Raw genomic sequence first — 27,416 nt, 5'->3', positions numbered from 1 at the left:
GTCAACTAACGTTATCACGTTTACAACTCATACGCACACGTTGTGTATTCCAGAATATGTACTTTGCAGGCCATATGCCTGCAGGAATGCATTTTATCGCAACTTCATTTATTTTCCGCGAGCATTGCCGGCACTTCGTGAAGGGTCAAGAAAATCTCCGTTCACATTGAATTGCACTGTGCACCAAGGCTGTGACTGATATTTCCGAGCGCCGTAGTTTGAGATCGTTTTCTCCGGTATAGACGCCTTAGGGATACGAGAAATTGAGCTTTCTAATATGATAGACAATGCGGCTAAGGCACTGCTGGTCAGCATCTGACAGGCTTTTCACGAGTGCAAATTATGTACAAAAATAGACTGATTCAGGAGCAATGTCACTGTGAGCGCCAAATGCGAGTAGGACAGAACCTTTGTAAGTACTTTGGACGTGAAAATTTTCAGCCAAGGCCCATTGAATAGGTCGGAAAGCTTGGAACGAAAAGCGTGCCAAAACCTATCGCCAGAGATATCAGTTAGTGGCACACGATTGAAGTGCGACTAGGTGAGGGCGCGGACAAACAATGAAACTAGAAAACCTATGTGATAAAAAATGTTCAAGATTTTTTAATCACACAGAGTACTGTCATACGAGTAAATATTCCGTTTCAAATATATATGCGGTACTCCAGTGTCAGCATGCCCAGTGTCAGCATGCAATTTCGCGCCACTGGTGCCACGCAAAAGGGGGACTTCGCACAAGCGCCGCTAGACTGCGCAGCGTGTCCAGAGGGAAGCGCGCCAGAGGATCCCGGCTGTCAAACACGGCATGCCACGTTTCATCGCATGCGACACGGCTGTCGCTACTTTGCCATTGCCAATCGCATTAACACCGACAGTCAACGTGAGTTGGGTTATGCTGGAATTTCTTCGTTGGGGTGCATATGCTGTCGCCGTTTTTTTTTCTAGTACGCATTTGTTGGCTCTTAAAGCAGTTATTTGACACCGATGCAACATTTTAACTGGGCAGAAGAGCTACGCCACAGTGTTATCGATAATGATGGAACAGAATCTCTTCTTCGAAACGACTTTCCTTGGGAAAAAAGTCAGGATTCGAGCGATTTCTTCGGCTTCGAAATCATTAACTGTGATTGCAGCAGAGTCTCACAGAGCTAACAGCAATCCTTTCCAGAACATTTCGTTTGTCACGCACATATCGTCCTCGACAGCTGTGGCCTCTGAAGAAGACAACAATATACTCAGTGATTATGCAGTGCGCAAAAAGGCACAAAAACGCTGAGGCTCCGCGATAGCGCAGTAGTTAGCGCGCCAAGATGCTGAGCAAATATAACCTGATAAAAAACGAGGGCTTCACGCAGCATGAGCGTGATAACCGCGTCGTTATTCAACTTGTGTGTCCTAATTGGGGTACTGAAACTGAACCAAAAGCCAAAAGGCAAAAGAGTCGCCTTTCTTGCAACCGGATACGAACTGAAAGGTTAATATTTCTTTTTTTCACTCAGGAGTGAAACCAAAAAGTAAACTTAACCGTTTTCGGTTTAGGCTGGCCTCCTTTTTTGGAGCTGTACCTTTGCCTACGCCTTTAATTGGCTCAACTATATATGTTCTCTAATTTTTAAATACAAACCATATTTACCTGATTTTAATGTAGCAGCAATATTAATAATGTGTTCAACTTACCGTTTCGGGGGCAGTTAGTAATGAAATCTTAAAAGTTTCGATTGGGTGACCGTCAAATCGTTTCCTATTAATCGGAGACCTATATCATCAAAATTATCATGAGCATCACCGTCACCAGCATATATATATATATATATATATTCACTGGAAAACAAAGGCCTCTCCCAGCGATCTCCACTTACCCCTGCCCTGCAGTAGCTCATTCCAACTCGGGCCTGCAAATGCCCTAATTTCATCAAGCCACAAAATTTTTTGCAGTCCTCGACTGCACCTCTCTGTCCTCACGACCATTCTCTAACTTTAATGGTCAACCGGCTATCTGTCCTGTGCAACACATGTCCTGCCCAGCTCCAGTTCTTCGGTTACTGTCAATTAGAATACCCGCCATCCCCGTTTCCTCTCAGATCCACACCTATCTCTTCCTGTCTCTTAACGTTACGCCTAATATTTCTTGTTCCATCGCTCCTTGCGGGGTTTAGAACCTGTTCTAGAGCTTCTTTGGTAACATCCACGTTTCGGCCCCATATGTTTGCATCGGTAGAACGCAATTATTGCGCACGTTTCGTTTCAATGACACTGGAAACCTCCTAGTCAGGATTTTTTAATGCCTGGAGTATGCAGGCCAACCCGTTTGTATTGTGTAAATTTTCTTCTGTATATGATCTATATCACTTATATGAACGATATATGGCTCGTAAAATAAACAACCGCTTCTTAGCTGGGGGTGGGCCTATTAATATTCAATTGGTTTATGTGCGCTTTCTTACGGGAATTTTGTTTCTTTTGACTATCAGTATCTATTGTAAGGACACAGGCCTAGCCAAATCATCTTTTTGGCTTTCTGAGTCTAGGCTCCTGACATGAGTACAGATTTGATTTGCAGCATTAGAAGCAGGTGCCATACAGAAATCACATTGCTTTTGACATGTGCTTCTGCAACGGGATATTATATGGAAACCCTTTTTGCCGACTATCCTTGGTTGTCGGAAATTTTTCATTTGTAATAACCGGGTACAATCTGTAATGTCGTTGATGGGAAATACGGGCGGGAAGAAACGGAGTGGACAGTACATACGCTCACTTGGAACTGAAGTTTCATTAAAGGTTTTCCAGGGAGCGGAGGGACGCATATGCTTGGTCAAACCTTGATACTAAGGTCATGCATAATCACATGCAAAAATTGTAAAGGAAGCTACAGCCCAAGGATATAGCTAATTTCGTTATCCGTCAATGAAACTGACGGGACCCTGACAGAAGTGGCAGATTATGCGTATATCTGGCCAGCTTCAATATTTCTCTAGCCAGTCTGTCATTAGACTTGCTTAAAATGGTTGCATTTCTCAATAGCCGAGCGTAACCACAATCTGATGTGTGCGGTTAGGTGCATACCACCCGTAACAGCCTTTAAAGACGCTGACTGCTCTCTGAGTAGGTCTTTTATACATCGTCCCGTTTGGCCAACATAAATTTTACCTCAGCGGTGTGCAATCTGGTGAACGACCTAAGTGGCGCAAGTCACCAGGGTATATACGTGTCTCTGCTCGCATGCGTTGTTTTACACTTTTCTTTTACCTCCGATTACGTATCAGAGAGAACAACCTCGCGAGCTTACAGGGGGCTGTGAAAACTACGTCCACCTCATGCTTGCGTCCTACTTTCTTCAGTTTGTACGAAACTAAATGTATCTCCGCTGAAAAATTCATAAGCGCCATACCTCCCATATGCAATAATCCGACATGAAACATTTGGGATCCCATACAATAGCCCGTTCTTCCTACATGTAGCATGATGTTATACGATATGGGAGTTAAGGGGAATAGGGGTTTTTTGTTCAGTAGGGATGTACGGTGTCACAACAACCTTTTTTGGTTTCCGCTTTTCCTGTGTCGTTGCCGCGGCTGCCATGTTGAGCTTCTTTAAAAGCGAACCTCCCCCAGCCCCCAGAAGATGGGAGGGGAAACATAAGCTTTCGAGACGTGACACATGCAAACTGAAGCTGTGCTCAACCTTGTGCATACAATACTTTCTCAAAGCGGAATTCAGGCACGATAAAGCAATTCCTCGTTTGCCGAGCTTAGTGTGTGAGGAGTCATAAGGTATAAGGCTTTTCTTGGAACCTGGTAAATATTTTCAACGGACATGGTCGTCCTATCTAAAATACAAATCGAGGTATAAAAACTGCCTCACGCTATTAGCGGGATGTGCAAGGCTAAAAGACAAAGAACATGAAGTATCATTAAAAAGATCTAACACGCTATTAGCTGCTGATATCATTCATGACGATCAGGTATTGGAATGCCAGGGTCAAGTACATATTTTCATGTGAGACCATCCATGACGTGGACCAGGAGGTAGATTTGGTCGCACTTCACTACGCAAGCCTGGGGTTGGTTGAAGGAGAAGAAAACGGGGTTGCTTGAAGTGGTGGACATTCAGGCTATGGGGCGGGCGGGCAACGTCAGCATTGGCATTGCTGGCCAATCCGTGCCTCTGGTCGGCGTGACGAACGACGGAGTGGTTGAGCCTGTGGTTCGAGTTGGCCATATCAGTTTTGTCAGTAGGTACAATCTGCCTTCGTGGTGATGGTGTTCTGGAGTAAACACAGAGGACAGGAACTAGCATATGGGCAAGTTAAAACTGAGCCGACAATTACGACGTCTCTCACAAAGATTGTACGACAGCCCGTAATCCCCTTTCTGTGAAGGGGCTCGCCTCTTGACCTCTTCCATTGCTGAAATCTTGCGCGACAGAGGGCAGCAGGTGCACTGCTTATAATCTTGCGTCGGTGCTGGCTAAAGCCTGTGTGCTGCCATGCCAGCAGGAAGACGTCGTCTGGCTCTCCGATGCTGCACCTCAAACACCAAATTGTAGATGTGTCTGGTCCACTATGACAAGAAGTCTTCCCTTTGGAAAAGAGTGCCAGCCTCACCGGCATTAGGGCAGTGCCCGTATACTATTCTTAAGCAAAGTTTGACTGCTCAACCGTGTTCCTGCGGAATCAGACCCGGGGTCCCAATTCACAAAGCGGTTTTTTCTTAAGTGGCTCGCCGGCTTTGTTAATATATGTCCGGGATTGGCTGAAATATCTTTACAAAGAATTCTAATGTAAGATCTTTTTGTAGATAGTACCAAATACACGTATTTACAAAAATCAATCAAGGCCCTCTCAGAATTAATAGTTAACGCTGGCTTAGATTCAAGGCTGTTATTGGGCCATTTGGACAAGAACGCGTATATGTAGCCGTATCCAACTGCCAACCTCGTCATCACCCGTCACTTTCGTAGATATCTCTATCTTCTTTCCTTTACCTCAGCAGAGAAGAGCAACAGGTTAGAAGACTGCGTTTCCTCAATCAATTGTCCCCTCTCTCCCTAAAGCTTCCCTTCTTGTAGAGTACAGCACTGGTACAAAGAATTCAGCTGATCCAATTATGTGTCGCCTTAAGAACACGCGAACAGAAGTAGCGTCGAGCTTTTGTAGAAAATATAGTTGTGCTGTTTCCTTTCGATAATTGTTCGGTGATAAAAATCAACTTAGTGTTGAAGCAATGAACGACAGTTTTGTGGGCATCATTAAGGAGTGTGCAATAGAAGTCGGTGGTAACTCCGTTAGACAGGATACCAGTAAGCTATCGCAGGAGACGAAAGATCTGATCAAGAAACACCAATATATGAAAGCTTCTAGCCCTACAGCTAGAATAGAACTGGCAGAACTTTCGAAGTTAATCAACAAGCGTAAGACAGCTGACATAAGGAAGTATAATATGGACAGAATTGAGCATGCTCTCAAGAACGGAGGAAGCCTAAAAGCAGTGAAGAAACTAGGAATGGGCAAGAATCAGATGTATGCGTTAAGAGACAAAGCCGGCAATATCATTACTAATATGGATGAGATGGTTCATGTGGCTGAGGAGTTCTATAGAGATTTATACAGTATCGGTGGCACCCACGCCTTTAATGGAAGAGAGAATAGTCTAGAGGAATTCGAAATCCCGCAAGTAACGCCGGAAGAAGTAAAGAAAGCCTTGGGAGCTATGCAAAGGGTGAAGGCAGCTGGGGAGGATCAGGTAACAGTAGATTTGTTGAAGGATGGTGGGCAGATTGTTCTAGAGAAACTGGCCACCCTGTATACGTAATGCCTCATGACCTCGAGCGTACCGGAATCTTGGGAGAGCGCTAACATAATCGTAATCCATAAGAAATGGGACGCCAAAGACATGAAAAATTATAGACCGATCAGCTTACTGTCAGTTGCCTTCAAACTATTTGCTATGGTAATCGCAAATTGAATCAGGAACACCTTAGACTCCTGTCAAGCAAAGGACCAGGCAGGATTCCGTAAGGGCTACTCAACAATACACCACATTCACATTATCAATCAGGTGATAGAGAAATGTGCAGAACATAACGAACCCTTATATATCGCTTTCATTGATTACGAGAAAGCATTTGATTCTGTCGAAACCTCAGCAGTCATGGAGGCATTGCGGAATGAGGGTGCAGACGAGCCGTATGTAAAAATACTGAAAGATATCTATAGCGGCTCCACAGCCACCGTAGTCCTCCATAAAGAAAGCAACAAAATACCAATAAAGAATGGCGTCAGGCAGGGAGATACGATCTCTCCAATGCTATTCACAGCGTGTTTACAGGAGGTATTCAGAGACCTGGATTGGGAAGAATTGGGAATAAGATTAATGGAGAATACCTTAGCAGGTATTCTCCATTAACTCAATGAGGAGCTCAATGAGGAGCAAGGTACGATGATCACTCACCAACTAGCCCAACTTTCGACTTTACCTTAGCAACTTGCGACTCGCTGATGATATTGCCTTGCTTAGTAACTCAGGAGACCAGTTGCAATGCATGCTCACTGACCTGGAGAGGCAAAGCAGAAGAGTGGGTCTAAAAATTTATCTGCAGAAAACTAAAGTAATGTTTAACAGTCTCGGAAGAGAGCACCAATTTATAATAGGTAGTGAAGCACTAGAAGTGGTAAGAGAATGCATCTACTTAGGGCAGGTAGTGACCGCGGATCCGGATCAGGAGACGGAAATAATTAGAAGAATAAGAATGGGCTGAGGTGCCTTTGGCAGGCATTCTCAGATCATGAACAGCAGGCTGCCATTATCCCTCAAGAGAAAAGTGTATAATAGGTGTGTCTCACCAGTACTCACCTACGGGCCAGAAACCTGGAGGCTTACGAAAAGGGTTCTACTTAAATTTAGGACGACGCAACGAGCTATGGAAAAAAGAATGATGGGTGTAACATTAAGGGATAAGAAAATAGCAGATTGGGTCAGGGAACAAACGCGAGTTAATGACATCTTAGTTGAAATCAAGAAAAAGAAATGGGCATGGGCAGGGCATGTAATGAGGAGGGAAGATAACCGATGGTCATTAAGGGTTAGGACCTGGATTCCAAGGGAAGGGAAGTGTAGCAGGGGCGGCAGGAAGTTAGGTGGGTGGATGAGATTAAGAAGTTTACAGGGACGACGTGGCCACACGTAGTACATGACCGGGGTACTTGGAGAAGTATGGGAGAAACCTTTGCCCGGCAGTGGGCGCAACCAGGCTGATGATGATGATGATCGAAGTGAACTTGAACTGTTTGGAACTGGTTTGCAGTCATTTTTTTTTCACAGGAGTTGAACCGGAACTGAACTGTTTTCGCTGAACCAGATCGAAAACAGGAACGAATATTGGTTTGAAACTCTGGTTCTATTATGGTCCGAGTCACATTCGCAGAGTCAAGTACTAGTGGGCAGGAGATACGAGTCATCCCCTACAGAACACTTCCGTGCCCACCCTGTAGTTGCCTATTATCTTGCTAACGACCCCAAGGTATGCGGCAAGCCATGGCTAGGTAATGAGGAGTGAAATTCAGCGCTGGGTGATTGTTGTCACTGCTCTCTTTCTGATCGTTAAGGCGAGCGAATGTAACGCGGTGTGCTAGCCGACTTTCATCTATTCGTGCTATAGTGAAGACGACGAAGTAATTTCCATCACGTATGCATCACTTGCACTGCTGAAATTGAATTCGGAAGGTTCAGTTCAATATTACGGAAATATAAATCGCAATAATTAACTGCAATACAAAGCAAGATGTCCCGAAAGCAAAAAAAAAGATGTATGTAAGTATGTAACTCCCATGTGGGAGTTAAAATAAGGTCAAACAAGGACAACCTTACAAGTAAAGTATGTACATCATAAAGTAGTCTATTAAACTGTTAGTACGGTGTAGTTGCTGGCGACAGCAAAGAGAACACAAAATGACGAAGAGCTCTAGTACGACCGCGACTCAATCATGCTCAGCGTTTGGTGTTCTCTTTATATATTGACACGTTCGCTTCTTTTCTTTATCTTTCTCCGGCGACCGCTCTTTCCCATCAAAAAAATTTTCAACGTTATCGCTCAGCGCAAGAAGCGCCTGGATGATTCGGAACTGATGAGAATGCCATCGCTCATTATATGAGTTGTATATGTCCTCATCGAACTTTCTACTATCAGACTGCATGGGCCCCACGATTTGTGTAGAAGTTTCTGGAAAGCACGCGTGCACCAGCGATTACACAAGAACCATCGACGAGTCATGAATAAAAAAACGGCACGCTTGACCACTAATCATATTTCACCGGTACCGACTGTGTTCGCAGCTACCATTGTGCTTCGAGTGCTGCCTGTTGTTGAAGACACAGGTTGACCTGCAGATCTCAGTGCCCTTCCACTCTGTGGAGGATGACCAGCGAAGCTGTTTATGTGGGCCTCTTAATGGCGCATTGCAACGCCACCGCGGGTCTGCCCGGCATCGCACTATCTTCGGGATCGGCCCACGTATGGGGAGTGTTTAACGCCTGCGTCACCTCCGCCGTGGGTTGGGCTTGCATTGCCCTATCTTCGGGAGCGGCCCACGTATGGGGAGTGCTTAACGTCTGCTTCACCTCCGCCGCGGGTCGGCCCGGCATCGCACTATCTCAGGGATCGGCCCAGGTATGGGGAGTTTTTTTTTTGCTTACCACAACGACACGAAAATTTCCTTGGACGGTAGAGGTATACAGCTTCACTGTAATAAGAACTTAGTTTCCTCATTTATAGTTTTGCTACTGTGTTCTTCACTGTCACTAGTACGGGGCATCTAGTTGAGGTGCCAATGAGTTCATGTACCGTACTCCGCCGCAACGCCACGATCCAAGCCAGGGACCAGAGGACAACACCAACGTCGCCAAAGACCAGTGAGCTAGGCGTAGGCAGCAAGGACTGCTACCGGAATACGGATCTCTTCGCGACAAGACCACAGGGATGAAAATCAAATTAGCGACCTGAATGGCATCCCCAGCATCCACAATCTTGCCGCAACAACTTCGGGAGCCACCGACCTTTCGTGAATCATCGACTGAAGACCCGAAACTTGACTGGAGACTAACGAGAGTACCGCGACGTTCAACTGGAATGGCGATTAAAAGCTGCGCCAAGTCTGTTTTTCATTGGGTGACTCGCCTTTTACGCGTTGCCCACCTCGAAATGTCTTAAGAAAAGCAAGATCGGTTCTTAATGCGGGCTGCGAAAGAGCTATTCGCCGGATTGATACGCGACCCGCCCAAGACGGTCACAGAATTTGTTTCGTAGGCCACAATGATCGAGAAGACGCTTGAAAGGCACACCAGGCAATACACCGCCGTGCGTTGACAACAAACTAGGCGGCAGCTTAAGCGCTTGGCACCAACGACCTAAGTCAGATGATCAGAGCGATTGTACGGGAAAAGCTGCAGAAGTTGTGGCGAACGTCGCTGCCCCCAGGTGGCCTCCGATCACTGACGTAGTCAAACAATACCTTCAGTGTCACTGAAACTACCAGAATGTGCGTCATTGCTACAACTGCAGTTGGAAGTGATGACCTGCGCTACCGTCAAGCGCCGTCAAGGTCTCCCTCCGCGGTCGCGCCAGGGTCCCGTAACGCGGCAATTCCGTCATCCACCGCCACTGCAAGCCCGTCGCCAAGGACAGCTACCCAAGGAAGACGGACTACCCAAGGAAGACGGACCCAAGGAAGACGGACCCACCGCCGCCCGCTCTGCTGTCACTGCGGCGAAGCCAGCGATTATTACCGCCGATGATCATAACGCGACTTAGGACTGAGAGGGTTCGCCGTCAACCCACCGTGCCCACATCAAGGTGAACGGCCACGGGATATTGCCGACTACCTCGCCGCCACTCAGTGGAGCCCTCGACGATCATTCCGTTCGCCGTCACCAGCCCGCAACCTGGCGCCGCAGCGCCGATCGTACACTGGCTCAGCCAGGGGACGGTCAGTCAGACCATATTGACACGCGCATTTGTTTACCTTTTCCGGTTTAGCCCTTTTCACCGTTATCGCTTTTGACAGTTAAACTCTTATATTAATTCTCTATTATATACTTACTCTTTTTATTTTATCGCATCTGTGCATTTTTATGTAAACCTTTCTTTATGTGCCCCACCTTCTAGGATCTCTCTTCGAGATAGCAGTATTCATAAATAAATAAATAAATAAATAAATAAATAAATAAATAAATAAATAAATAAATAAATAAATAAATAAATCGTTCAGCGCGCACGCGCCCAGATGTATAGGAAGTTTCTCGATTGTTATAGATGGTTCTGTTGTCACCGAAGCTTGTGCAATCTGATTACATGTGCGACGCAAATTGTGTAGAATATTTCCGGAAGACATGCGGGCACCATCGATTACCCTGAAACCTTCGATGACTCGTGCATAAAAGCCGACGCGCTTGACGGGCAGATCAGATTTTTTGACGATCGCCGATTGTGTTCGCCGCTATCTTCGTTCTTTGAGTGTTGCCTGTTTCTGAGGGCACAGATTCGCCCAATCAAACGCTAGTTTCGTTATTCCAAGTTTTCCTGCTTTCTTCACCATCACTACTACGTGACAACATCCGCAAAACGAAAGGCAGCAACAGATGGAAGTGCGCTTTCTATTCGTCGAACTGACGAAGATCTTCCGCCGCCGACGAAGACATCGTAAAGAATATCTCTGTTTATTTAGTAGTGTCGACAGAGTAACAGCCTGGACCAGTTCTCAGCAAGCGCAGACACCCCAGCGTTTATTCGTGCTCGTTTTATGCCCAGGAAAGGGCACACAAGTGGCCAGCATGCGCCGAAGATCCTACACGCAGGCACGTATCACTTCAGCTTATCTAGCTGATACAATCTCGACAACATATCAAGACACGCCGCCATCCCGACGAAGCTTGGAAGCAAAAATATGCATTAGTAACATCTTGATGAGGGCTTGTTGGTTCATATTTAGAACTCAAGTTGAAAAGCCCCTCTCTAACGCCTCGAATGCCCAGAGGGTAAATAAATAAATAAATGAATAAATAAACAAATAAGACAAGGACACGAGGAAGGCAAATACTACATACAAGCGCCTACTACCAACTGAAAGCTTATTTGAAAGTTTTCAGCCATATTATGCGTTTTCCAGCATAGACATGTGTACACCAGTCGCAAATACACCTGCAAAATCACCAGCATAATAATATTTCACGCAAAGAAGCTACTTCTTTTTCCCGCAAGGCAAAAGAGGGAGCGCTCACATACTTATCTGCGTCATTTCTAATGCAATGAGCCTCTATTGTTTCCCTTTCCTTCTTGCCTTTTACATTTCCTATGAATTAAGTTTTTTTTTCAAATGTGAGTGTGCAGAGAAACTTGTTACGATGTCCTGCTAAATGACTCTCGTAACCATTCTTTAGGGTACTGCTGTGCTGACGAGCTCCGTCCCGTTTGCCCTATATAAGTTTTTCCACAACTGAGCGGTATCTGATAGATAACGTTGTGACTTCAGTCAGTGGAACGATATTTACGATTTGTGTTGCACAGAGGCCTTTCGAGCGTTTTCGTAAGAGTGCATGTCGAGGAAAGCTTGCACGGGGCACTGAAAAGCAAATTAACATTATGTCTATTGGAATCTTTCTTTAGATTGTGTGACAACTTGTACAAGTATGGCACCACGTGCGCTCGTATATTGACATTATTCTTTTCTTTGTGGGCTGGTTGCGAAGTTATTCTTTTTTCTTTCTGCGAGATGGCTTCGCATACTGAAGTGATGAGAGAATGGGGAAAACCTGCATTCTGTAATTGTGCTATCTGATTTTGAAAACTTCGCTCGCACTTATCCTCACACGACTACAGTGTTGCCTTAATGCATGTGGTTGCTATGCCTCCCTTATTCAGTTTAGAGTGTGTCTTGCCGTAGCGGAGCTAGACTTCTTTTAGATCTGGGATGATATGTCCAGCATACATGCTCATCCGATGAAAAACAGAGATTGAGATCGAGAAACTGAATGCGGTTGTTTATTGGCAATTCATCCGTGAACTTAAGTCCTCCCGGTGAGTTGATGAACACGCCCAAAATTTCTTCGACCGCGTCATGAAAATGCATACATATATCATTCTTCATAACAATTAAGTAGTTGTCAACGTACTTAACACTCGCGTTCATGGCGTGTCCACTAACTTAGCAGAAATTACATCGTCAACCCGAGGATAAAAAAAATGTTGTACAAAACGGGGCTGTGGCTAATTCTATACAGATGCAGAACTGTCCATCATAAATAATGGCAGTTTTTAACGCTTTTCGATTTTATCTTCATTCAACTGAACCAGTACGTTCACCTAGATCTACTTCTTGTTTCTGACTCCAGTGATAAATTCCCTGGTCGCCTAAGATGTACAGGTCATGTTCGCCTGCCAGCTAAAGTTGAGATTTAGGTTTCCTTGTCATCGACCCTTGATGTACCTTACAGTTACTGCATATTATCACCGCTTCCTGACGTCTTGCTTATGCCCAGCGTTGCTGTTCCCAAAATTGAAGACACGTGCCTTCCTTTTTTGAATCTCGGCTTGTTCTCACAAATTTTACCGGCAGGAATATCAGTGGCCACAATTTACGCTGTTCAGGTCCAGCTCATCCCTAAACGCTTACCCTAAACGCTCCCCATAAGCCTCAAAATGCCGAGAAAGGCTCACGGTGGGAGCATGAGACATTCTGGAAAATGATTCAATCGGATTTTCTGCTTCTGTAGACTGAAGACATCTGCCAAATATTGAGCACATACAGATATTGAGCACCTTTCTGACTTTAACAACTGACAATTAGGTCAAATATCAGTCGTCACTCACCGCACTTGCACCGGTGACAGTGACCGCATTCACCGTCGGCCGTATTGTGTCCCTGCTGCTGAGCGCGAAACTGTTCAAGATGAAATAAAAAAGATGTTCTCCAATACGTAGTTTAGCCTTCGTCCAATCCTTGGGCATCACCTGTTACTTTGGCAAAACATAAAGTAGGCACTTAGGGCTTCTACGTAGATTATTGCCACTTAAACAAAATCAACAAGAACGACATCTACCCGTTGCCTCGCATTGAGGATGCCATTGACTGCCGCTATGGTGCCAACTACTTTTCTTTAGATTTTCGCTCTTTTTATTCGCAGATGATTGTTGATGACAGGGACCGCAAAAAGACCGCGTTTGTCACACCCGACGGGCTTCATCAGTTCAAGGTAATGCCCTTTGGCCTACGCAACGCGCCAGCAACCTTGGAGCGAATGATGGACTTCCTGTTTAATGACTTCAAAACGTTCATTTGTTTTTTTTTGTTTCGCTACCTCAACAATGTGATCGTGTTCTTGCCTAAGCCCGAAGCAGACCTAAAGCGTATGCCGGTAATTTTTACCGCCTTCCACCTGACCGATCCTCAACCCAACTCGTCGTAGTGCCTTTTTGCCCTCAATCGAATTCCTGTCCTTGGTTATCTCGTACACGTTATGTGCATCTGCCAAACTCTGACAAAATATGTGTGGTGAGTGATTTTCCAACTTTCATTTACGCTTTTAGCGTTCACCTGCTGGCAGACAAACAAACTGCCTCGCGTGCGCTGAGGTTAGATTACGAAAAAAGTAGAAGAGCGAGTCAAGAAGCAGATTTTTCTTAGGTCCACACGATACAGATGTCAATGCAGCCTACACAAATTTTCTTCCTTAGCGCAATCAAGATGCGTAAAAGTAACGTACAAATTTTGTAGAGCAGTGCGCCTCTTCACACAAATGTTCTCTTGGATGAACGAAGCACTATATACTCAAAGTGATTAGATTAAGAGAACACTTCCTGACCGAAATGAAATAAAATAATGACAACGGCTATTATAAGGAACTGCGCAGAAACACACGCAACCTATTGTTATCGATGATGAGTAAACGAAATACAGTGTATTAATGGAGGTATCGTGAAAGCTAATGGTAACACATAGAAAATTTAGCGTATGAGAAAGGCAGCCGTTAAACTGTTCGCAGGACAAAACGTTAGACCACGCTTGAGGATATCAACTTCACCGGGATTTAAGCTCTGTGATGCTCATGCAAAGTGCGCACTTCTAGTGGCAACACGTTGCGGAGACCGGCACAGATGCGGTACCACCTAGAATCTGCTGGACAAGCTCCGTCTTGAAAAGAAACAAGCATACGCAAATTGTTCGGCCGGGAGCTGTTGAATATTATGCTCCGAAAAAGAAGAGAAGAAGACGAAGTGAGAAACGAGGTGGAGCCGAGCGCGCGCCAGCATTTTTTGGAGTTGTTTTTTAGCAAGCGTCGAATAAAGAAGACGTTCTCTACTTCGGCTCCGCTTCCTGGTTTTCAACATATAGTGCCGTGACCAGGATATCAGTTCTACAGTTGAAGACCCCTGACGATGAAGCAAGCTACCTGAAGAGGACGACCGACCGACGCGATCAACACGACGACGCTGTGACAGAATCGAAGAACGATCCACGTCATCACGAAGCCACCGATTCCCGACGTGACGACATGGAAAGACTACGACGGAAGCGTGCTACCGTTCGTGCGGTGGTCACCAGGATCATCAACGACATGACAACTCTTCTGCAGACGGAACCGACGCCATATGGTGAGCTGACCGATCATCTTAACCTATTGAAGATAAAGGAAACTATGCTTACGGACCTTCATAACCAAGTAGAAGAGCATGTTACGGATGATAACCTTGAGGATGAGCTTCAAAGCGTCGGACAATATCAAGAATCTATCGTCCTCGCGAAATCCCGCGCTGAACGCATTTTATCCGATCAGCAAACAACGACTACGCGCGAATCTCACGATGACTTTCGTCAAGCACGCGCACACGTTAAGCTACCGAAGCTCGACGTGCCGAAGTTTCATGGTGACCCCATTAAATGGCCAGAATTTTGGGATCAATTTGAGTCTACTATTCACCAGAACAGATATATTACAGACGTAGACAAATTGAAATATCTTCGGAGCTACTTGATGGGTAAAGCGGAAGGTGTCATCAGCGGCCTGTCGACAACTAACGAGAGCTATAGCACAGCTATAGAACTTCTCAAAGAAAGATTCGGTCACAAGTCACTGATCGTTAACGACCACATGCGTCGCCTTCTAAACCTACGTAAAGTTCGTTCTTGCGAAGATTTCGAAGGGCTTCAAAGGTTGCATGAAGAAGTGCAGACTCGCGTGAGATCCCTGCATAACCTTGGCGTCGAAGAAAAAGAATATGGAGTGCTTCTGAAAACTGCTATAATACAAAATCTTCCGCAAGAAATGGTGCTCCGTTATAATCAGCTCATCTTGTCTTCGACAAATACAGGCGTTACTAGTGACAGGGTAAATGAAATGTCTGTTCTTCTAGACTTCTTGAGCCTTGAAGTAAGAAGCTGGGAACAGACTATAATGATGACTTCTGACAAGAGAGAACAAGCCTCAACAGCAAAACGACAATCTAATGAGCATTTCCAAGGTTCTGCATCTATGCTGACCGTGAAACTGACTCCAGAGAGTTGTATATTATGCGGAGACAAAAATCACTCGGTGGATGTCTGCACAGCGGAACTAGCATTAGACGAAAAGAAAGAGAAACTACGGAAATTAGGATGCTGTTTCCGCTGCGCTAGACAATTTCACAAAGCTAAGGAATGCCGAAACTGGAAGAGACTAAGCTGTGCGAAATGCAAGGGGCGACATATCACCACAATGTGCGACCCGAAATGGAAGCAGAAGAATACGGAAACACAGACAACTGTTTCCAGTTCGTCAACAGATTCGCCAAAGTGCGCAGTTCTTCTGCAGACCGCCCAAGTTTGGGCTGTGTGCACTGGAAGCAGATGCTTTGTAAGAATGTTAAATGATGGTGGCAGTCAACGCAGCTTCATCACGGAAGAATTGTCTAGGAAGCTGAAAGCCACTGTGTTAGCCGAAGAGCAGCTCACAATCTCGGGATTTGGAAACGTTTCAGCACCGCGGAAATATTATAGGAGAGTACGAGTCACGCTGCATAGCCAGTACGACTCAAACTCACAAGAAGTAGAGGCGATAGAAGTTCCCGAAATATGCAATTACTTGTCAGCATTGACAGATACAAATGTACTTGCAAAGTTGAAAAGCAAGAACTTACGTTTGGCTGACGTTAACGCAGTTCAGGTCTCGCCTGAGCCTGGAATAAGCATCCTTATAGGTGCAGACTATTACTGGCAGCTTGTCAGCGGAAGAATTCATCGACTGGGCGACTCCTTGACCGCCATCGAAACAATCATAGGATGGACACTTCATGGAGATACGAGAAGTCCACCTAAGTTCTACAAGCGGGAAACCATAAGGAACTTCAATATATGGCTAACGGAAGCCAACGTTTCCCAGCAACTGAGGTCTTCCTGGGAAGTAGAACATCTGGGACTGACTAACGAAGACAGACTTTCGAAAGATGACGAGCACGTCCTGGAGAACTTCGTGGAAACAACTGTTAGAAACAATGGTCGCAATCAAGTTGAACTGCCATGGCGCTGCAATTGTTCCCAGCTTAAAAATAACCGGGATGTCGCATTAAAGAGGCTGGAGTCCTTGCAGAGAACACTACATCGAGAACCAGAGTTTCAGAAGGAATATGACACTGCCATTAGGAGCAACTATAACAAAGACTACGCTGAGAAGGTCCCAATGGACAGTACGAGTGAACATATCACGTACTATATGCCACACCGAGCAGTAGTGCGATGCGACAGAACTACGACTGAAGTACGGGTGGTATCCGACGCCTCTTCTCATGCTCCGGAGTCACCTTCACTCAACGATGTCTTGTGGACAGGACCGAATTTGAACCCCAACATCATCGACTTACGACTGAAGTTTCGCAGCTTCAAGATTATAATTTCCGCCGATATCAAAAAAGCGTTTCTTCAAATATCGCTGGCTGAACAAGACCGAGACGCGTTTCGTTACTTCTGGTTTGAAGAAGGATCTTCCAATATTAACGAACTGCGCATCACAAGGGTTTCTTTTGGTGCCTGCAGCAGTCCCTTTCTCCTTGCTGCAACTCTGCGACACCGCTTCCAACTAGTAAAAGACAAATACCCTTCTACAGCCAAACTATTGAAAGATCTTCACAGACTGGAGGCCACCAATAGTGTGCCGGCTACTCAAGGACAGTCATGGAATTCTTGGACCAAAACTATCTGCCTCAAGAGTCCAGAAAACGAAGAAACCGATACAGAGGCAGAGACAGCGAAAAGAGAAAGCGATGCCATGAAATTAAGAAAAGTGGATACGGGACTTTTCGGATTTTGTCTAGCGTGGGATGATTTCTATTTAGTTGTGTGTGAAATATGTAACCAAGTCACAAAACCACACGCTCTGCGAAATCACTTGGAGCAGCGGCATGGGAGCACCGACACCTTTGGTAAGGGTGACGACACTGCTGACACGTCCGTGCTCCAACCGGCGGGTGGAGGGAAGTCCTCGGGGCACAGCTCCTTGTCATTGTCGTCCTCATCGTCGTTTTCAACGTTATCGTCTTCCGCCCTGCGACACTCGAGCGGGCCTACTGGGCGCCCGTCGTCAACAGCAAAGGCTTCATCTGGGTCCGCACTGTCAGGGAGGCACAGCAGTGGGGTGAAAAGACCAAAACGCAGCAACCACACGCTGGCCCCCGTTGTCCAGGTGGAGCGAATGCCACTTCCACGACAGCCTCAAGCCATGGCTGCCCGCAACAGCTCGCCAGGCGTTGAAAAGGAATTACCTTCACCCCAACAGCCACCACCTTTAACCACTAGAGGGCTAGGAATGCTGTCTGGGCCGGGGCCAGGGCAGGCCAGTCACATAACACCCGACGCATGCACCAGCAGTACGTCAGCAATGGTGGCTGCGACGACTTCCACTGCGGCACCTACGCCCATCAGGAAGACATGCCAGCAATGGTTCCACCACAAACACAAAGTGCTCATGGTGCCGACGGCTTTGCCGACGGCAAAGTTCGCTCATGCAAAGTGCGCACTTCTAGTGGCAACACGTTGCGGAGACCGGCACAGATGCGGTACCACCTAGAATCTGCTGGACAAGCTCCGTCTTGAAAAGAAACAAGCATACACAAATTGTTCGGCCGGGAGCTGTTGAATATTATGCTCCGAAAAAGAAGAGAAGAAGACGAAGTGAGAAACGCGGTGGAGCCGAGCGCGCGCCAGCATTTTTTGGAGTTGTTTTTTAGCAAGCGTCGAATAAAGAAGACGTTTTCTACTTCGGCTCCGCTTCCTGGTTTTCAACAGTGATATGTCCGCAACGTTTCTGCAGAGCTCTGGATGCTTGCTCGTAGCACTATCGGTAGGAGCTATGTGCTGTAGGGGCCATAGCAGTTTTCTTGGGTGGATCTGCAGCTCCAATAGCTTTGTGCTGGCACTTGTTTAGTAGGTTTTTCTGCCTAGTTACGACGACCTGTTCAAGTTGTTTTTTTTCCGGTTGAGAGGAATTTATGCTATCGAGTTGATTAGTAATTATCGTAAGTTGTTCCCAGCAGAGTTCTTTGAGGATATCAATTAAAGAGAGCGCTTCATTTTCTACGACAGTCACCGGACTCAGTGAAGCACAATATTTTGCTTTACAAGCTCAGAAGTTCTGCATTTAGAGGGAGAGTTTGAAAATGTTTTCGCAGCTATATGATTCAGTGAACTCACTCCGTACAAATATTCGACAACAAAAAAGAAAAGATATTCTTTGAAACAGGAGTGCCACAGGGTTCAGAACTTGGACCAATCTGTTTTCCCTCTGCATAAATGGTTATCCTCTCTTCTTGACATACACGTAAACAGGACTACATGCTGATGACACTGCTTTACTTATAGGACACCGCTCTCCTAAAGGGTTGGACAACTAATTATTCAGGACCTAGTTTTTTATGGCGCAACGCAAAGCTCACCATAGGTAGTGTGTACATCTGCAGTGGTTACTTCCAAAAGTATGTGGATATTCAGTAAGCAGTTTTTTCGATCTGAGCAGCGTCTAAAAAAGTAAGAGTCCCTCCTCAAGCAACGCTGAGAAGTCAGAGCGATGTTGATAGCCCGCCTCGCAAATTCTGAAAGCCTCCCATCGTTCTGCTTCCCCAGGAGTAGGTGTAACTCTGGTTAACCACCTACATTTTGACCTTTTCAACCACTGTTGAAAATGAAAATCTCGTGCAATAAGTTGGCGTTGTTTTACAGACAGTTATTGTATTTCTTCCGCGTTTTGCCCCAAGTGCACCCCTCCGTCATGGCTGGCCGGCCCCTCGTCGTTGTTCTGTCGATAGACGGGCCAAGCCAACTCGCCCATAACGAAAATGAAGGCAGCGACACTTTTCTGCTCACTACAAACGGAGTCTTATGAGCACACTGTAAGTCAGGAAAAACTTATAATAAAGAAAGAATGCTTCATTTCAATAGTAATAAAATGACCGATACAGTCGTACACCAGTAGAAAGTCCCTTGGTGGACCTCTTATGCAGTGTCATGTTTTTGCCGCGTGAGGTACCAAAGGTAATTTTCGACTTTTAGTGATGAATTAAAAATATAAATCCACATTTAATTAGAAAGACACGAGTCGTTTCCTCAGCGTTTCATTAGCGGGGTTATCTCGATTCAGGTTCTGAGCGATTTCCTGTTCCTTTATGGAAGTAGACTTGCGCACTAGTTTAAAGTACAAGAAACTTCTAAGTGGTTTAAATCAAGCAAATTAGTGCTATATACAAAGAGAACTACGTAAGTTAAATTCACTTCTAAGCGATATGTGGTGCCTGCAAGATACGCCAGGTCTGACCGCTCGTCGCGTATGTCGTGGCCCCCGCAAAGCCGGCGCTCCGCTTAGCAGGTGGTGTGTCGTTAGCTCTCCGTTGCTATGACGACGCGTGACGTCGGCTTGCTACTCACCGCCAGTGTTGCCAAGTTTGGCTATATATAGCCAAATTGGGCTACAGAAAAAAGTGTTTGGCGTCGACTTGGGCGAGTTGGCTATATGGCTATATTTCGGCTACTGAAAATATGCGACTTGGCTTTGTTCGGGCTATAAGTGGCACCTTAATCCACTTTCCAGAGTTTACTCTCATCAATGCCTCCTTTACTAGACGCCTGCCGCGTTGTCCGGTAAACTTGGTTCCGTGCCCTCTCCCTTTTCTCGTCACCGCGAAAAGGCAACGAGCGCCTCTCATGGCGAACGCCTGCAACTTAGAACACGTGCTGTGGCCTCTGAGATTACCATGGCATCTGTCAGCGTCTCGGACGCTCGCTAACAGACATCCGCGCATATAACGCGCCGGCGGAGGCATTCAGCCGCCGCTGCCACATCAGCCGGAAGTTAAAAAGGCAACGGGCGCCCCGTCACGGGATTCATGCTGAGCTAAGGGAACAGCAGCTACAATGGGAAAGGGAGCAACGCTGCGGGAATCTAGTAAAGGAGGCATTGCTCTCATCGAGTAGAAACAAATCTCGAAGGCTGTGATTTAACTGGCTGAGCCGGCAGCGTGGCTGTGCATGTGCGCGCGAAATGCCGCACCCCCCCCCCCCCTTTGACGCACTGAAATTCGCACCGCGGTTCACCATGCTAACATTTACGCCAGCAACGTCGTCTAATCTTCGTCTTATCCCGACACCCGATCACCGGATATCGGGATGAGCCTGGGAGCGGAGGGTGTTTCACAGTACACTGTACTAACTAGTTACGCTCAGAAACGGAGAGCAATGGAGTCGGGCGATCGTGGCGCTAGCATGAAAGAAGGGAAACACGGGTAGATAACACGCTCCAGTGTCCCATGGCGAAGGCGTCTGGTTGAAGTATCGCGCTGGGTACAGCTTTGAACCTACTCCGCGTTTCTCTCGGTAAGCTTCCTTGCCATTTTCCTGTGCGTGCCAGATGAACTTTAACACGATAGTGTTAAGGGCCTCATGTCACAGGAAATCCGGCGTCGGCACCGTTGTATGTGTGAGAAAAATGATGCCGAACCACGTAGGCCCTTCGACTGACGCATATGCGGGACTGAAGTAATTCAATTTCTCAAAGTAGAACGCATCAGAAAATTCGTAAAGTATGACTTACACTCAACCTGCAGACATGATAGCGTTGAGTCGTAATTTGAATATACGAGAAAACATATGTTTGTTACGCGGAACCTCGAACACAAATCCTTTTTCCAGCTGCCATTCGACGTCTTATGAGGAGGGTGATGGTTTGTGCTAGTTGATTTTCCATGAGTCTTTGTGGTGCCGTGCTAAGCGGGACAGGGGACGCAGGAAGAAACGAGAACATGCAGTTACTGCCCAGTAGGAGTAGCGCGCCCCGCTCGGTCTCTCGCCTCCGCGGCAGCGGTGGCGCCTGCCGTGAGGGTGGAATGAAAAAAAAAAGAACCAGAAAGTTCGCCTTCGTGCATATCGTCCACCTCCAGCGTTTGCATGCAAACATTATGGTTACATAGGCCGCAGTTGCCGAGAAGTGTGGGAAGCAGTCAGGGATCTTTGAATGATATCGCGTTCCACTCTTAAAGGTGAAGATTAAATGGACTGAGAACCAATTTTCATGGTGCCTATTTTTTATGCAATGGAAAGCCTACCAGTCAGAGTGTCTAATCAAGAAGTGGTAACGCGGAAAGCGCCATGGAGCATTTTTATCAGAATTCTTTATCTGCAATGAGGATGTAGTCATTCACAGAAAGCTTGCTGAAAGTGGTGATAGGTGAGCGCGCTAGCAATTATACGCCGGAATTTGTGGGAGACAGACAAGTGCCGCCGTAACTGTGACAAAGTATCTTGTTTAATTATTTTTAATTATGGAGTTTTACGTGCCACAACCACTTCCTGATTATGAGGCACGCCGTAGTGGGTGACTACGGAAATTTCGACCACCTGGGGTTCTTTAACGTGCACCTAAATCTAAGTACACGGGTGTTTTCGCATTTCGCCCCCATCGAAATGCGGCCGCCATGGCCGGGATCATCTTCTCTAGCAATCCAATATTCCCGTAGTTCATTTTTTCCGAAGTGTTAAGTATTTCTGCGGCAGAAATTCTGAAATTCTGAAAACGCGTAGCTATAGCTACGCGTTTTCATTGTTTCCTGTTTAACTGCTTTGGTATTTAACTCTTTCCCTACCATGGGGAAAGTAGGTGTATTTTATAAGTTACGCCAAGTCTTTTTTCTGGAGAAAGTGCTGAACTAAATATTTTACGTAATGCATAAACAAAAAGCAGAATAAATCCACTTTTCATGCATAATAGTTTTATTAACGAGATATATGTCAAAAAAGACAAATTGCCAGAATCAAGATTGTGGTATAAAATTGAACGATGTTTGTAAAGACGCGCTTGTATCTACTAAGAAATATCTGTAAAAAAATTATGAGAAGCAAAATGCATTACCGTCTAATGGGCACTCTCTCCGAAAAAATTAAAATTTTTCATTGAACAGGTATCCCACTACAAAAATGTTGCATCGTCGTCGCTATCAGAGTCAAAATCCGACGTGCAGGTAACATCCTGAGACTCGGTGCTGCTCGATCCATCAATAAAATCAGCCGCATACCCACGGGAATCGCGACATCTACAATCTTTCGAAGTGCACGCACCTCCCCCGTAGGCGGCCATCTTTGCTTTCTACTTTGACGATCGCGGAAGTTCAGAGTGCATTCAAAAATTACCGCCTGACGTGACAAAATCTACCTCCTTAGAAAAAAAATGTGGTTCTCTTCCTTCACGTCCAATGGCGCAGTGTGTCCGTGAGTGGTGCGTAAGGTCTCTAAAGCGGTGTTTTAGACAATCCATAGCGGGCAGCCATTTTTTCTTTCCACTTGGACGATCGCGAAAAATCAAAGCGCATTCAAAAATAACCTCCTGGTTGGAAAAAAGCGAACTCGAAAGCGGCCTTTCAAACTATCATTAGCGGGATAACTATGTCCAATGCGCGCGCTATGGAAAGGGTTGAACAGTCAAAGTGAAACCAATTGGATTGAAAACGAAAGGACGATTTTACACGTGACACGCAGTTCGGCGTGTTGCCGTGGCCACGCGTGCGCTTTTGATTTGAGAAGCATAGAATAAAGCGGAAATGTCTAATGTTATAGCAACTGCAATTTTAAGCAATAGTTAGGTTGTACTTAATAACGGCCGACTTACAAATCTCTCATAGACTACATCCGAAGTAACAATATTTCATTGCCAGGCCTCACCACTTACCGGCCTTCGAGATTTTCCTTGCCAAATTGAAATTATAATCCCTACTTCAATTGGGAACAGCGTGCCTTGATCTTTATCACTGCAAATAATGATAATTTCATTTCCATCAACGTCCTATAACACATTCTGGCCAGTTGTTTTTTGTTCGTGCTTACATTCTATATTCATTTCGACAGGTTCTCCCTCAGCAGCGATTCGTTGGAACTTGAGTATCCGGGGCCAAGAAAAAAGCTTTCTGTGTGCAAGCATGATGTCGCTGTGGTGAACGTCAAGGGCCGACAATCACAGCGTCACGGACTTTTTGTTACGATGGGTTGTGAAAAAGGGATTCCCGCAGTCGAATGTGAAAATGCATATACAAATTAAAATGGCTATATTGGCTACAAATTCGTTTTGCTCTTCATTGAGCTTGGATACATTTGGGCTACAGTTTCTCTAGCTTTGGGCTACGCCGCCTTGTCCGACCTGGCAACACTGCTCGCCGCAGCTAGAAGGGACGTCGCGTGTGCGGTGGCCGCCGCGCCAGCGCCGCGCCTCATAGGTGGTCTCTCCGTTGATATGACGACCTCCTCGCCTTGCGCTCGCTCCGTGGCGGCTTCAGTGGGATACGCTACGCGTTTGTTGATTAGTCTCGCCATGGAAGTTACCGACGAAGAATCTATATCTGAATCTAGTTGCTCTACTGCTTCGGAACAGTTAAATTCTAAGGCGAAAGCTAAGCAAGCTAGGAAGAATGAGAGAAAGAGGTTGCAACGTGCCCAGGAAACAGAGGAACAACGAGAAGAACGATTGCGAAAACGAAGAGAAGCCGAAGCAGATAAGCGAGCCGCTTTAGGAGGTGAGTCTAGTTGTGCTAGACGGAATGAAACTATGAGACGACAACGTGCCGAGGAAACAGAAGAACAACGGGCCGAACGTCTTGAAAAGCGGAGGAGGAAAAATGTGTGTCTTTCTACTGAAGAAACTGTGCAAATAAGTGACTACATCGAACGAGTGGCTCGGTTTGCATCAGCTACACGCGAATTCCATCGCCGCTTCACCGAGAACTCGTTTGGAATTGTGTGTTCTGTATGTAATCGACTGTGGCATAAGCGGAATTTGCAAACGGTGAGTGAGAACATGCATGTGACTCTTCGCACCAACTAGCCCGCCAACGCATTGTGCTGAACTATCTTCGTGAAGCCTTCTCAGATTGCACTGAAGTGACTATAGAAACTCCCAAGGTGTGCAATACTTGTAAATCTAGTCTGAGAGAACAGAAGATTCCACTGTACAGTGTGTCTAATAGTTATAAGTAGCCTCCTATGCCACCAGGTTTGCCTCCGCTTAACTGTGTAGTCGAAACGCTAGCTTTCGCAATTCAACCAGGTTTAACCACAGCTACACCACAGCCAATTTTTGTGGCCACAGGTTCACCTAGTAAGAAACTGCTTCGTCATTCACACTTTTGTTACCGTGTTTTTACCGGCACTACTACGAGACGATATTTTACCATATTTTATTCGCACCTAAAATATTGCACAGAGTGAATAGGCTACATATATGCCTCGTATTGTTGTGTAGTCATTGTACTGCTAAAAATAGCTGTACGAACCACTCCCTCAGCACCCAAGGACGCACAGTCCACTGAACGTTTTAGAAACCAGAACATATTAGTTTACCATGTCATTGGGCAATATAAATGCGCAACATTAGTAAAAAAATTATTTTACTAGGGCGTGCGCTTTCACTCATCAGTTTTATGAAAACCCAGGTGCAACGCTCAACAGGCGGTGCAAAAAAATCGTAATCTGCTCATAGTCCGCAATGTTTAACGCCGTCATACAATATTCTTTGTTAGAGCAAAGATTTGGAACAATATTATTACGATATTATCGGTAGATACCCGAGAGACGAGCCGCCGTGAGAACGACGACGAAGTGGGTCTGTGCCCTTGGCGCGAGTGAATGTCGGCCTGGCGCTCTGGCTCCAGTCTAGTGTAAATAGTCTGTAAATAGCCTCTTCTATACATAGCACGTGGCGCTCTGTAATAGTTCCTCGCCACGGAACTCCGGAGTGGTCGGTACGTCGAGCTTGTCACCATGCCTCCCGGTGACGAGCCCGCCTCTGCAATGGCTTCGGCTGGTCCGACTGCTCCCGTCGTCACGGTTGCTCAACATCGCGACCCTGGTGTGTTCTCTGGCCTGTAGGGACAGGACGTTGACGAATGGCTCAAGCTATATCAACATGCCAGCGCTAATAACAGGTGGGACCCAACCATTATGCTCGCCAATGTCATCTTTTACCTTGGCGGCACCACACGCGTGTGGTACCAGACGCACGACGACGAGATCAGCAGTTGGGACTCTTTCGAAGAAAAGCTACGGGAACTGTTCGGCAACCCCATTGGCCGCAAGGTTGCCGCGAGAAAGGCTCTCGCGTCTCGCGCTCAGACATCTACAGAGCCGTACATTTCCTACATCTTCGACGTCTTGGCTTTATGCCGCAAAGCTGACGATTCTATGTCGGAATCAGATAAAGTGTCACATGTCCTAAAAGGGATCGCCGACGACGCTTTCAATTTGCTTGTTTTCGGCAATATCTCGACAATCGACGCCATCATTAAAGAATGCCGTCGCCTTGAACAAGCCGAGAGCCGTCGTATCACACGCCACGTCACGCGGCTACCCACACCGCTGCTACGTCGACATGTGAGGGTCGATCGCGTCAGGCCACCACCTGTGACGACGTTAGCCGTATTGTTCACCACGAGCTCGAGGCCGCCTGTTCGCCAGCTTTCTCCACGACGCCTCCTGATCCGCCAGCAACCACGATTGCCATGATTCAGGCAGTAGTCCGACAAAAATTTGAGAACATGGGTCTGAACTCCGTGTGTTCAACATCTCAACCCAGCGTTCCCCAGTTTTCTACCGGCCCCCCTCGTCCCCGACAGTACTTTTCCGCCACATCTCGCCGCAACCCGTCCGATTGGCGTACACCTGATGACAGACCAATCTGCTTTCACTGCTGTCGCATCGGCCACGTTGCTCAACACTGCCGCAATCGATGGCCTCCGCCTCCTCGGATGTACGCCGCCACTTACTCCCGCACCTTTGGACCTTCTGTTCCCTATGCCACCCGCCGTGAACCCACTGCCGCTGATGCCCCTGCTCCGAACCTTCGCTACAGCCGCTCGTCCTCACCTGTCGCTCGCCCCCGTTCGCCCCAACCCCGCCGCTTCTCTTCGCCGCCTATCACCTCCCGGGCCCAGCCGGAAAACTAGGCGCTGCAGCTTCTGAAGGTGAAGCTGCGTTGTCGACACTGCCCTCAAATCCTCTGCTCACGTTAAACACGATCCAAAACCTTCTTGACGTTAACGTTGACGGCTATCCTGTCACGGCACTCATCTATACAGGAGCACGTCTTTCTATTATGAGTGCTGCCTTCCGACGACGACTGAACAAGCTCCTCACCCCAGCGTCGGCACGCGTCGTCCGCGTTGCGGATGGTGGTACTGTGTCTATCATCGGCATGTGTACGGCACGTGTTAGCATCGCCGGCCGCCACACTCCTGTTCTCTTCACCGTGATTGCTCATGGCCCCCACGACCTCATTCTCGGCCTCGATTTTCTATCCGCGCATTCTGCTCTTATTGACTGCTCTGCCAGTACCCTTCGCCTTGAGTTACCGATTCTCGCAGAACCTTCTGACGCACCCCAGTGCCGCCTGCGCCCCACTGGCTTTATTTGCCTGCCGCCAAAATCAATAGCCTATATTGAACTCTTGACTTTCCCACCAGTCCCTGATGGCGAGTACCTTGTCACTCCTCTGCGCGGCATTCCACTACAGTATGACGTTACCGTGCCTCACAGTATACTTGCTATTACTGCGAACCGCACTTTTGTGCCTATCTTTACCTTGGATTGGCGAAGCAAATTCTGCCACAAGGTATTGGCCTTGCCAACGTTGACTGTCTCGGGGACCATCACGTGTCAACTTTATCAACCAATCCTTCTTGCGAGCTTAGCAGGCCTCTCGTGCCAGCCTCGGCCGCCGATCCCAAGATACAGAAAATGTTTGCGACGGACCTGCCTTCTGTGCAGGCTGAAGACCTTTATCAAGTATTATCCGCCTACAGAGATATTTTCGACTTCGACGATCGCCCTTTAGGCCTGACGCTCGCGGTCAAGCATGGGATTATAACTGGCGATG

The 27,416-nt window shown here is 46.6% G+C and overlaps 1 protein-coding gene and 1 long non-coding RNA gene across 3 annotated transcripts in view; one reads left to right on the top strand and one right to left on the bottom strand.

The window, feature by feature from the left end:
- LOC135899893 (CRISP/Allergen/PR-1-like) overlaps positions 1 to 27,416 on the bottom strand; it is a 232,784-nt gene that overhangs the window by 30,701 nt on the left and 174,667 nt on the right. The gene's annotated exons all lie outside the window — the stretch shown is intronic.
- LOC139057664 (uncharacterized) lies at positions 729 to 23,572 on the top strand. The gene is made up of 3 exons (XR_011512974.1): positions 729 to 880; positions 13,176 to 13,244; positions 23,402 to 23,572. It is a non-coding gene; the product is annotated as an uncharacterized lncRNA (long non-coding RNA).

The sequence above is a fragment of the Dermacentor albipictus genome, chromosome 3, assembly GCF_038994185.2.
Source record: "Dermacentor albipictus isolate Rhodes 1998 colony chromosome 3, USDA_Dalb.pri_finalv2, whole genome shotgun sequence".
Taxonomy (NCBI): Eukaryota; Metazoa; Arthropoda; class Arachnida; order Ixodida; family Ixodidae; genus Dermacentor; species Dermacentor albipictus.
This window is presented reverse-complemented; position numbering and strand designations above follow the sequence as displayed.